We start from the raw sequence: 11,769 nt of genomic DNA on the forward strand, positions 1-11,769 counted from the left end.
TTTTTAAGTGCAGGGCTTGAACACAAGACCCTGAGATCAAGACCTGAGCTAAGTTCAAGAGTCAGACGCTTAACCAACTGAGCCACCAAGATGCCCCAATTTTTGGTGGTTTCTAGGTCCATTTACTTATTTGTTTGTTTATTATTTATTTTTTAAGTAGGCTCTATGCCTGACATGGGGCTTCAAACCATGACCCTGAGATCAAGAGTTGCATGCTCTACTGACTGAGCCAGCCAGCTCCCAAGTCCCTTTAATTAATATTCTCTTTATTTTATTTGCATTCTCTAAACAGAAGACTCTAGATGATTTCATCCTGTACTAGTCAAGTCGGTGTTCTCTCTTTCCCTGACGTCTCACATTTCTGGAAGAGGAGAGGATGGCCAGTATTGAAGTTTCATCACTCGAAGTGGAAAAGAGCTGGCTTGCTTTATATTTGCTTCCTTCCCAAATCCAGTTGTCTTCTATAGCATCTAATTGTTTCTTTGGCTTTCCAGGTTCTACCCAACGGTTGATAGAAAATGTCACAGCTTCTGTGAGTGCCAGTCACAGCCAATTATACCCTAAATGATCTGCGTTGGCATGAACAGGCTTGGCAGAACATGTTTGGCTCTGGTGAGATGAAAATTTGCTTCAGTCAACTGGGCTTGCATGGGATTTGCCTTCAGATGAAATCACACTGTCGTATGGTCTGAAGCAGGGGTGGCAAACAAAGTATTAAACGACTAGGTTAGCATGAGTATCTAAATGGTAGTTTCGGCTCTATTACTATCAGAGCATATTATAATAACCTGATGGTCCCTAAAAGAGTTCCATCCTTTTTATTCCAAATTCACTACATTCTAATTTACCGAAGTTGGTATTTTATCTTTGTCTCTCACAAAAATAATGTATGGAACTCTTCCCAAACAGCAGCCTCATGCAGAAGACTGAAACTGGACCACTTTCTTACACCATACGCAGAAATAAACTCAAAATGGACGAAAGACTTATGCGAGACAGGAATCCATCAAAGTCCTAGAGGAGAACACAGATAACAACCTCCTTGACCTTGGCCGAGGCAACTTCTTGCTAGACAGGTCTCCAAAGGCAAGAGACAAAAAATAAAAAATGAACTACTGGGACTTCATCAAGATAAAAAGTTTTTGCACAGCAAAGGAAACAGTCCACAAAACCAAAAGACAACCGACAGAATGGGAGAAGATATTTGCAAATGTCTTATCAAATAAAAGGACTAGTATTCAGAATCTTACAGCACTTCTCAAACTCAACACCCAAAACACAAAATATCCAGGCAAGAAATGGACAGAAGACATGAACAGACATTTCTCCAAAGAAGACATACAAATGGCCAACAGACACATGAAAAAATGCTCAACATCACTAATCATCAGGGAAATCCAAATCAAAACACAATGAGATACCACCTCACACCAGTCAGAATGGCTAAAATTAACAACTCAGGAAACAACAGATGTTGATGAGGGTGTGCAGAAATTGGTGGGAATGCAAACTGGTGCAGCCACTCTGGAAAACAGTATGGAGTTTACTCAAAAAGTTAAAAATAGAACTACCCTACTATCCAGCAATTGCATTACTGGGTATTTACCCAAAGGGTACAAAAATAATGATTCAAAGGGGCACCTGCATCCCAATGTTTATAGCAGCAATGTCCACAATTGCCAAAATATGGAATGAGCCCAGATGTCCTTTGATGGATGAATGGATAAAGAAGATGTGGTATTTATATGCAATGGAATATTACTCAGCCATCAAAAAATGAAATCTTGCCATTTGAAATGATGTGGATGGAACTGGAGGGTGTTATGCTGAGCGAAATAAGTCATACCATATAATTTCACTCATACGTGGAATTTAAAAAACAAAACAGATAAACATAGGGGAAGGGAAGGAAAAATAAAATAAGAAAAGAACAGAGAGGGAGACAAACCATAAGAGACTCTTAACTATAGGGAACAAACTGAGGATTGCTAAAGGGGATGTGGGTGGGGGGGATGATGGGCATTAAGGAGGGCACTTGATGTAATGACACTGGGTGTTATATGCAACTGATGAATCACTAAATTCTACCCTGAACCTAATAATACACTGTATGTTAATTAATTTGAATTTAAATAAAAAAAGAAATATCCCCAAACAAGCACATAGCATATTGATTTAAATTTTATGTTAAATCAAAATGATTTGGTATTTATTGTGTGAGTAATTTGTACCTTTAAGGTATGTTTTCACATTTTTCAAGTTGCATTAAGATAGTTCACACCTGGAACGCCTGGGTGGCTCAGTCAGTTAAGCGCCTGCCTTCAGCTCAGGTCATGATCTTGGGGTCTGGGATCAAGCCCAGCATGGGGCTCCCTGCTCAGCGGGGAGTCTGCTTCTCCCTCTCCCTCTGCCCCTACACCCCCACTCCTGTTCTCTTTCTCTCTCTGTTTCTCAAGCGAATAAAAAAGTCTTAAAAAAGTTAGTTCACACCTTAGGAATTGTAATGATTTCAAGAACCTAAATCATTACAGTAATAACTAACTGAAAAAATATTTTTAGTGGCTTGTATCATGTAAGTTCAAATATGTGAGGTTTGCCAAAAACATTATTACCATTACATTTAAACTTAAAGTGATAATGCCATAGTTAAAATCAAAACTATATACATGAACATAGTATACAGCCATTGAAATATGAATAGAAAAATTATGTAGAGACAAGGAAATATTTATAAACATGTAAAGTGAATAAAGTACAATATTAAAATATGATTGCAGGATTACATATAGAATCCAATGAAAATTGCTCCTTTTTATTTGGGGGATTAAGTTTTGTTCATCTTGCTATTTCATTGCCTTTGCAATTAAAAACTTCTGTGTAATAAATCTAAACAGTGGCTAAAGTCCAATGTTTATTCAATAATTCAACAGTTATATCTATCTTTCATTAAACAAAAATCAGGTAACAGTCACTTGGCTAATGTCTATATTATGCAACTAATCTCCAGAATGTATATATTCCCCGTACTCTTTTTTTTTTCTTATTTGTTTATTTATATTTATATTTATATATATTTAAAAGATTTTATTTACTTATTTGAGAGAGAGAGCACAACCAGGGAGGGGAGAGGCAGAGGGAGAAGCAGACTCCTCGATGCGGGACTCAATCCCAGGACCCCAAGATCATGACCTGAGCCTAAGGCAGATGCTTAATCGACTGAGCCACCCAGGCGCCCCTATTGATTGATTGATTGATGTGTTTGTTTGTTTGTTTTTAAAGTAGGCTCCACACCCAGCGTGGAGCCCAATGAGGGGTTTGAAACAAGTCTGAGATCAAGACCTGAGCTGAGATGGAGTCGGATGCTTAACTCACTGAGCCACCTGGGCGCCCTCCCTGAATAGGTTTGGATAGAAGGAGGGTAATATTTAAAATATTAAAAAGTCAATCAGTCAGAACAGACATCAACAAGCAGAAGAGATACTGCCACACTTGAACGGGGTGGGGCTGAACCCCCGTTCTGGATGGAAGTGAAAGTGTGCTTTTAGAAGTGGGCTGGAGGGACTGCTGCTTTTTTGGACATCACCATAATTTGATGAGTAACACATTTGGTTTAGAAAAGAAGGCATAGGTTATAGTTCCAGGTTTGCCAAATAATCCCTCTGAGTCTTATTTTCTCTATCTATAAAAATATTCAAAGAATGAGATAATAATTCGGGAAACCCACTGTAAATTTTAGAGCAGAGCAGAATCCATGATTATCTTCACAGTCATTAATGACATATTAACATATTTTATTTCTTTATTGTAGACACAATTGGAACTTTTGTTTTTCTCACTTGTATCACTTAACAAGTCCAGGAACTGAACTCTGACTAAATGATGCAGATTTCAGATGCTACACACTGGCTTAATAAAAAACCTGTCCCTGTGAGCTATAAATGATGATTCAAACTGCCAACTGTTTAGGAAATTGTCTTCTTCTCGTTATAATGGCCATCTTTGGTGAAATGAGAAGTAGGTGTCATATAAGGTCACAAGGCTCAAAGCAAAGACACACAGTTCCTATGTTAAACTTTTCCAGGGCTGACTGTAATTTGCTGGACATTTACAAATAGTGCTGATAGTTTATTAATCCTATGGAGTTTCGCTATTTTTTTTTCTCCATCTCTATTTCACTTTTCTTTCCTCAGTATTCTTTGCTCCATTGGGTCACAGTGGAGTTTTCGATTGGTCTCCTAGGCCATTTGACCTCACCTAGGATATTTTGTTGGCACGTCAACTATATTCTTTGAGGTTTTGGATACCAGTAAAGCCGTTTTATACTACTACAACCTCTAAAACTTTTAAGTTTTTGATTTACTTTGCACGTGCTTAAAAATTACCAGCAATTTATATTTTTATTTTTTTTTATTTATTTGAGACAGAGACAATGAGAGATAGAGAGCACGAGAGGGAGAAGCAGACTCCCTGCCGAGCTGGGAGCCCGATGCGGGACTCCAGGATCATGACCTGAGCTGAAGGCAGTCGCTTAACCAAGTGAGCCACCCAGGCGCCCAGCAATTTATATTATTTAAGCAAATGAGCAGAAGCTCAGGCAAAGTCTTCATAAAGATTGCACTCTATTAAGCTTTGCATGTTATAAAAATTCCGAGCTTCATTATAGAAAGCTTACTTATGCAAATGCTGAAAAACTCATGCAATTCTTACTATACTGTATGGACCACCCATCAGTATCAACATTTAAAAAGTACAGTTTGAGAGTCATCTCTGGCTGGAGTGATAAAATTATAGTAATAGTGCTGGGGACGGAATAGTAGTTGTAGTAAAGGCAATTCTGAATACCCTATAGAGACTGAGGACCCACACAGTGTTTATTTATTCCAAATGCTTAATTAAAATCTTGCCATAAGAATTTTATCACCAAAAACCAATATTGTACCTAAAAACCCGCAGCTTAAGAATTATGTATGTCAGGGGTGCCTGGCTGGCTCAGTTGGAGGAGGGTGTAACTCTTGATCTTGGGGTTATGAGTTCGAACCCCATGCTGGGTGTAGAGATGACTTAAATAAAAATTTTTAAAAACTTTAAAAGAAGAATTATTTATGTCAGTTACAGGCCTCATTAATTACTTAGGGCAAATACATGTTTTATATCCTCAAGGGGCTCTTATAAGAATTATTTCATCTTTCCGGCATTGAAGCAATAGGACATCACAGATAGACTCTCATGTCACCATCTTGCTACAAATACATGTACAGTTCATATTTGCTTGTGTTCTTTAAAAAGTACGGACTCGTTTTATTTATTTTTATTTTATTATTTTTTAAAGATTTTATTTATTTGACAGGGAGAGACACAGAGAGGGAGGGAACACAAGCAGGGGGAGTGGAAGAGGGAGAAGCAGGCTTCCCGCTGAGCAGGGAGCCCAATGCGGGGCTTGATTCCAGGACCCCGGGATCATGACCTGAGTGGAAGGCAGACGCTTAACGACTGCGCCACCCCGGCACCCCATAAAAGTACTGACTCATTTTATACACAGTGACATACACCATACTAACAGAATTATAATCATATGGTATAATCGTAAATGATTCCTCTTTTCAAGGAAATGATTGAAATGCCTGAATGGACAAAGCTGGGTGATTTCCCACTCTCCCCACTTTCCTTCTCAGGGCTTTATCCCTGGTAGAGAGCATATCAGCACGGCTTCCATCAGAAATAATTATGTACACACAAACATACACACATACAACACGACATTCTATTCGCATCTTTCCCTCTGTTCTTACAAATGTTTTTATCCTCTTAGTTTGAAGTAATTGGTATTTGCTTATAACAACCTATCTCTGCTCTCCGCCATCTTTCGTGGTTCCCAAATCAGGAACTACTTTACTTCCCATTATTTTCCGAGACACACTGTTAATTGTAGTTCAACCAATTTCCTATATGTTCAAAACAAACAGACAAAAAGCAAAACAAACAAACAAAAAAACAATTGTTCCATCATCTTCATTTTTGCTCTGCATGTTAATCAGCTGCAAGTTACATGGTGTTGGGCAAGCCAGCCTCTCTGGGCACCAGCTTCTCTTCTGCAAAACAATTGTTACAAGACCTCATCTGATTGTGAATTGTTATGTTTTCCCCCATAGAACCCCTCACCCCTCACCCCTCACCCCTCACCCCTGGGAGCCCATCCCAGAGCACTGTATAAAAATGGAGTTACTTCACTGTCAGATTTTCATGGCCTCCATTTGAATGTTTTGTCTTAAACCGATTTGCATTCCATTTCCCAAAACTTTTTTTAAACTTTATTTATTTATTTATTTTAAGATTTTATTTATTTGACAGAGAGAGACGCAGCGAGAGAGGGAACACAAGCAGGGGGAGTGGGAGAGGGAGAAGCAGGCTTCCCGCTCAGCACGGAGCCCGATGCGGGGCTTGAGCCCAGGACCCTGGGATCATGACCTCAGCTGAAGGCAGATGCTTAACGACTGAGCCACCCAGCCGCCCCACCATTTTCCAAACTCTTATGTTAATCATTTTGCCTCAGAAGGCAAAACCATTGGGTCTGTTTTACTTAGGATTTTGCCTCATCTCTCAGACCAGAAATGTTTGCTCCTCTGGGCACAACTCTGATTTCCCTCCAAGTGATCCCTCACTCCCCTATTCTTTTGCTATGGTCCCTATCTGTGAATTAGAACCCAGTCTTGGCCACTGGACCTCGCATCTTTGGCAAAAGCTCTTGTGGCCAATGTCCTTATCGGGTTCACCTTGTGAGCAGTGGGAACTTGGCATTATGATTCTATATTTCTCTTGCGTACAAGCTTTTCTGTTTTTTATACAAATGCTGTCCATCACTGAAGGCTTAGTGCAAGTCCTAAAATTCTTTCTCTTTACTATATCCGCCCTTATTGATCTTTCTCATTTTGGACTCTTAGAATACCCACCTGCATCGCATCTGGCTCTAGATTATAGAATGAATTTTTTTTAATTCACCTTAGAGGTTGTTTAGTCAATTATACCACGTAAGATTCCACTATCCCATATTCTTCACCAAGCCTTAGTTGGGGTAATTCTGGTACTTGGTACTGTTTGTAGGGATAACCTAAACATCTCAGATAGCATTTTCTTCTCTAGACATACTGGCTCTAAGATATTACCAATGAATGTGTATCAATTCATTTTAAGAAAATGTGAAATGAATTCCCAGGAGAGGTAAACATCCTGCTGTTCAGAACACTCTAGCATATCAGCTTTAGGTAAAAAACGTGGCACAGAAGCATTCAGAATAAGGGGTAGGTAGCATGTTTAATGAATGGATGGTGGAGATCTTTGGCCTGAGGTCTCCCAGGGGAGGACAGTAGAGGGGAAAATGCCTGGTAGCTTATTCTTCAGAGGGAGTAATTTCTACATGGATAGATCTCTTTTGTCCTGCTAAATACTTGATGGATGTTGATGATGATGCATAAATGGGTTAAAGATGGCTTCTGTATATTGGCCCCTATGTTGCTTACTTCTTTTTTTTTTTTTAAGATTTTATTTATTTATTTGAGAGAGAGAGAGAGCATGAGCAGGGGGAGGATCAGAGGCAGAGGGAGAGTGGAAGCAGACTCCCAGCTGAGCTCCACGTGGGGCTCAATCCCAGGACTCTGAGATCATGACCTGAGCCAAAGTCAGACACTTAATCGACTGAGCCACCCAGGCACCCCTATATTGTTTACTTCTTTGTGACAGGCTAGAACTATGTGCTCAAAGCCCAGTGATGCCAATCTTAGTTTTTTTACACATCTAATTGCTTTAGATATAGCCCAAATAAGCCAATTATAAGCCATTTAGAGCCTGTTGCTTTGCACGCTCCACAAAACTGCACCCAGCATCTGCCAGCCATCGCATAAGACAAACCCCGTAGCTGTAAAAGACCCCAGACCTTGGGGTGCCTGGGTGGCTCAGTCGTTAAGCGTCCCTTCGGCTCAGCTCATGGTCCCAGGCTGGGATCGAGTCCTGCATCGGGCTCCCTGCTCCGCGGGGAGTCTGCTTCTCCCTCTCCTACTCCCCCTCCCCCTACTGCTCTCTCTCTCTCTCTCTCAAATGAATAAATAAAATCTTAAAAAAAAAAAAGACCCCAGACCACTGCTGCCCTTTGGAGCTCTCTGACCCAGAGACCCCCCCACCTTGCGGCTGGGTGACATTGCCTTGACATGGGAGTCCCCTCTCTGATTCCCCTGTCCCCTGAGAATTCTCTAGCCCTCTTCTCCTTCTGGGTGGTAGAGCTACGTTTCTGGAAGGTCCATTCTATGAGAGACTTCTCTTATGCAAACCCGTTCAGTGCTGCCCAATAAAGCTTGATGTGTAATAATACCATCTCATGGCCCTGGCTCTTCCTTGATCAGCCCTGAAATCCTCAAATTCATCACAGTACACATGGTAAAAGTTAAAGCAGGACAAACATTGTCTCCTTCCCACCTCAGACCTCTAGTCACCCTCTCCAAAGGTAAGTATTATCAATATTACTTGGATATACGTCCAGAGATATGCTATTTGCATATATGTGTGTATATGTTGTATTCCTCTCCTGGGGTTGCTGTAACAAACTACATAGACTGGGTGGCTTACACAACAGAAATTTCTTTTTTCATTGTTTTGGAGGCTAGAAGTCCAAGATCAAGGTGTCAGCAGATTTGGCTTCTCCTGTGGCTTCTCTCCTTGGCTCACAGATGAGCACCTGCTGACTGTGTCCTTACATGGTCTTTCCTCTGTGCCTGCCCGTCCCTTGTGTCTCTCTGTGTGATCTAATCTCCTCTTCCTATAAGACACCAGAAGGTTGGATTAGGGCCCACCTTAATGGCCTCATTTTAATGTAATTACCCTTTTAAAAGTCCTATCTCCAAATACAGCCAAAATTCAACCCATAACACACACACACACACACACACACACACACACACACACATTTATCTTTAGAAAAATACAGATTTTGCTTTTTGCATTTACAATATGTTGCTGGTCTTTTCATATCAACAAACAGGGCTACATCTACCTTATTCTTTTAATGGCTGCATAGTAGTTCATCACTTGGATAGTGTATTTTATTTATCTGGAACCCAACTGTTGAGCAATTTGGCTGCTTCCACTTTTTATTTCTTTTACCAAAAATGCTACCACAACATCTTCAAAACTATGCTTTCTTTTACAAGTGGAGAGATAGCTGTAAGGGAAACTTTTAAGATGGAGACTGCTCAGTCAAGAGATATGTCAATTTTTATTTGGATACATATTATTAATTTCTTCACAAATAGGGAGTACCAGTTTGTACTCTCATCAACAGTAAAGGTGAAAGTCCCCCAAACCCTTGCCATAATTCAATATTATCAAGTGTTTTCACCTTTGTTAATTGAGCCATTGAAAATGGTATCTTGATATAATTTAATTTGGCTTTCATTGAGAGTGGGGGTTGAACGTATTTTCATGTTTGAGGCTGTATGTATTTCTTGTAAACTACCTGTTTAAATCCTTTATTCACTTTTCCCCCATTGAATTGCTGGCCTTTTCCTTAGTGATTTATTTGTTGGAGCTCTACATAAAAGAAAGAAATGAGTCTTTTGTCATATGTGGTTTTAGAGGAAACAAGGTTGCAACATGGCCTTGGAACCCTTGGGTCTACTTGAGCACCTTCCTGGGCAAATGGTTTCTAGAACCAAAGGATCTTGGTCATGGTAATGTGGGCACAGACAGGAAGCATATGTCTATCCCCATACTTTATAATCTGCTGCTATGAATAGGATAACACTGAAAAGCTGAGAAAATTCAGATAATGAACACATTTTGTTGGCCTCATGTCAAGCATTTTCCAGAACTTTGATTTTTCTACTAATCATGTGATTTGATCAACCTAGTGCACAATTACAACTTAAATTAATTTAGCTCATAACACACTTGTTTCTTAAAAATTAAAATCTCAATTTTAATCAGTATACCTTCCTGGGAAGTAGAATATAATTCATGTTACTGGGATCAAAATTGATGGAATGTATCTCTAAATCTTATTGACCTGAATAGGACCACACTCCTTCTCAATGGGAACTGGCCATTAGTTATGGGAACATTTTTCCTGCCTGGCATCTCCTCTTCTTTCACATCCTAGTTGAAATGCTCTTTCCTCAGAGAAAGCTTCCTTGATGCTTACTCATCCCCCTAACCTGATGTAGACCATTCCTATGAGACTCTCAAAGTACTTTTTTCTTTCCCTTAAGAGCATTGAACACAACTGGAAGTTATACATGTATTTGTTTAGCACATTGTCTGATGTATATTAGACATTCAATTAAAAGTTGAATATATAATACAAATTCCTTTGGGTTCTAACATTGTACGATTTTACAAAATGTCAAATTCCAAAGAAGCCATAAATATTTCTTTATCTTATAACTCACGAGCTTCCTGTGAATACTTTGCAACAAAAACATGTATGTCTGGATAAACATGACTTTCCCTAGTCATTTCCATCCATGTTCTTGGGGAGACAAGTTATCTGATGCATCTCGGACTCCTGTTCTGTTGATTGCATAGCAACTCTTCTCCATTTGGTACTCTCTACAATGTAGAAGTGAAGAAAGTGTGAAATAAGGCGATTAATATACCCAGAGCCCTGCTCCAGTGTGTAGGTACAGATTAAATATCTTTTTTTAATTTTTATCATTACAACAGACTTTACGATTGCAATAAAGATGTGAGTGGTTTCTTCCAAGATAAACATCTGAAACAGAGAGGCGGGTTACATTCTAATAACCTGTGGCTGCTGTCAGAAATAATTTAATGCTCAGAGCTTTGTTGGCTGACCCAAGTCCTTTGAAGAAGTGAAGTATGCTACTCACACCATCATGGCTGCCCAGAATCCACTCATTTATGTGAGGTGCTCTGTAGTGCTGCTCAATGAAGGCAAGAAGCCTGAACTTGGTAATTGAGAATGAATGTCAAGTAGTGTCAAGACGCCTCAATTCATAAGGCTGATAACTCCTTCTGTGATTGCATTTCCATTTTTACAGCTGCTTCAGTGGCCAAGTTTGTCAGTCTTGTTTGGGAAAGTATATATATTATAGGACTCTTGGCACTGCCTGAGAAGAAGCTAGTATTTTTTATTCATTTCTAAGGGTTGTGGAATTTCCCGACTATTACAGAGGTTGATTTTATAAAATTTAGAGCGATGAGAAGAGAGAATTTTTTTTCAAAGACAAGAAATAAGGAAAAGAAAAGGGCTAATCTTTGTGCTACTCTTCCAGCAATCACGAATTTTAAAAACTTTTGACATGGGCAATATGTTTCTTTGAGAGGAAGAAACTTCTTGAAATGAAATGAAACTACACAAATGATTAAACAATGGTGAGGAATGAAATCAATTTCTAGAATGTTTTGGAACTATAGTTGTTTAGATAGAATAAAATTTCTATTATCTTTAGTATAGAGTCTAGCCCCTCTTTCTGTAAAGAGCTAGAGAGTAAATATTTTAGGCTTTGCCTAAAATGTCTGTGTCTGTAGCAACTACCCTGGCATTGACTTCAAAAAGCAGATGCGGAAAATGTGTAAATGAGTGAGCATGGCAGTGTCCCAATGAAACTTTATTTATAGAAGCTAAAATTAGAATTTCCTATCACTTTATGTGCCATGAATATTCTTTTTCTTTTTATTCTTTTTAACTATTTAAAGACGAAAAAATCATACTTAGCTTACATATTGTACGATAGGTGGCATGCTGGATTTGGCCCACAGGCTGTA

Source organism: Callorhinus ursinus, unplaced genomic scaffold, assembly GCF_003265705.2.
Source record: "Callorhinus ursinus isolate GAN/ISIS: 27379988/994484 unplaced genomic scaffold, GSC_fseal_2.0 scaffold28, whole genome shotgun sequence".
Classification (NCBI taxonomy): Eukaryota; Metazoa; Chordata; class Mammalia; order Carnivora; family Otariidae; genus Callorhinus; species Callorhinus ursinus.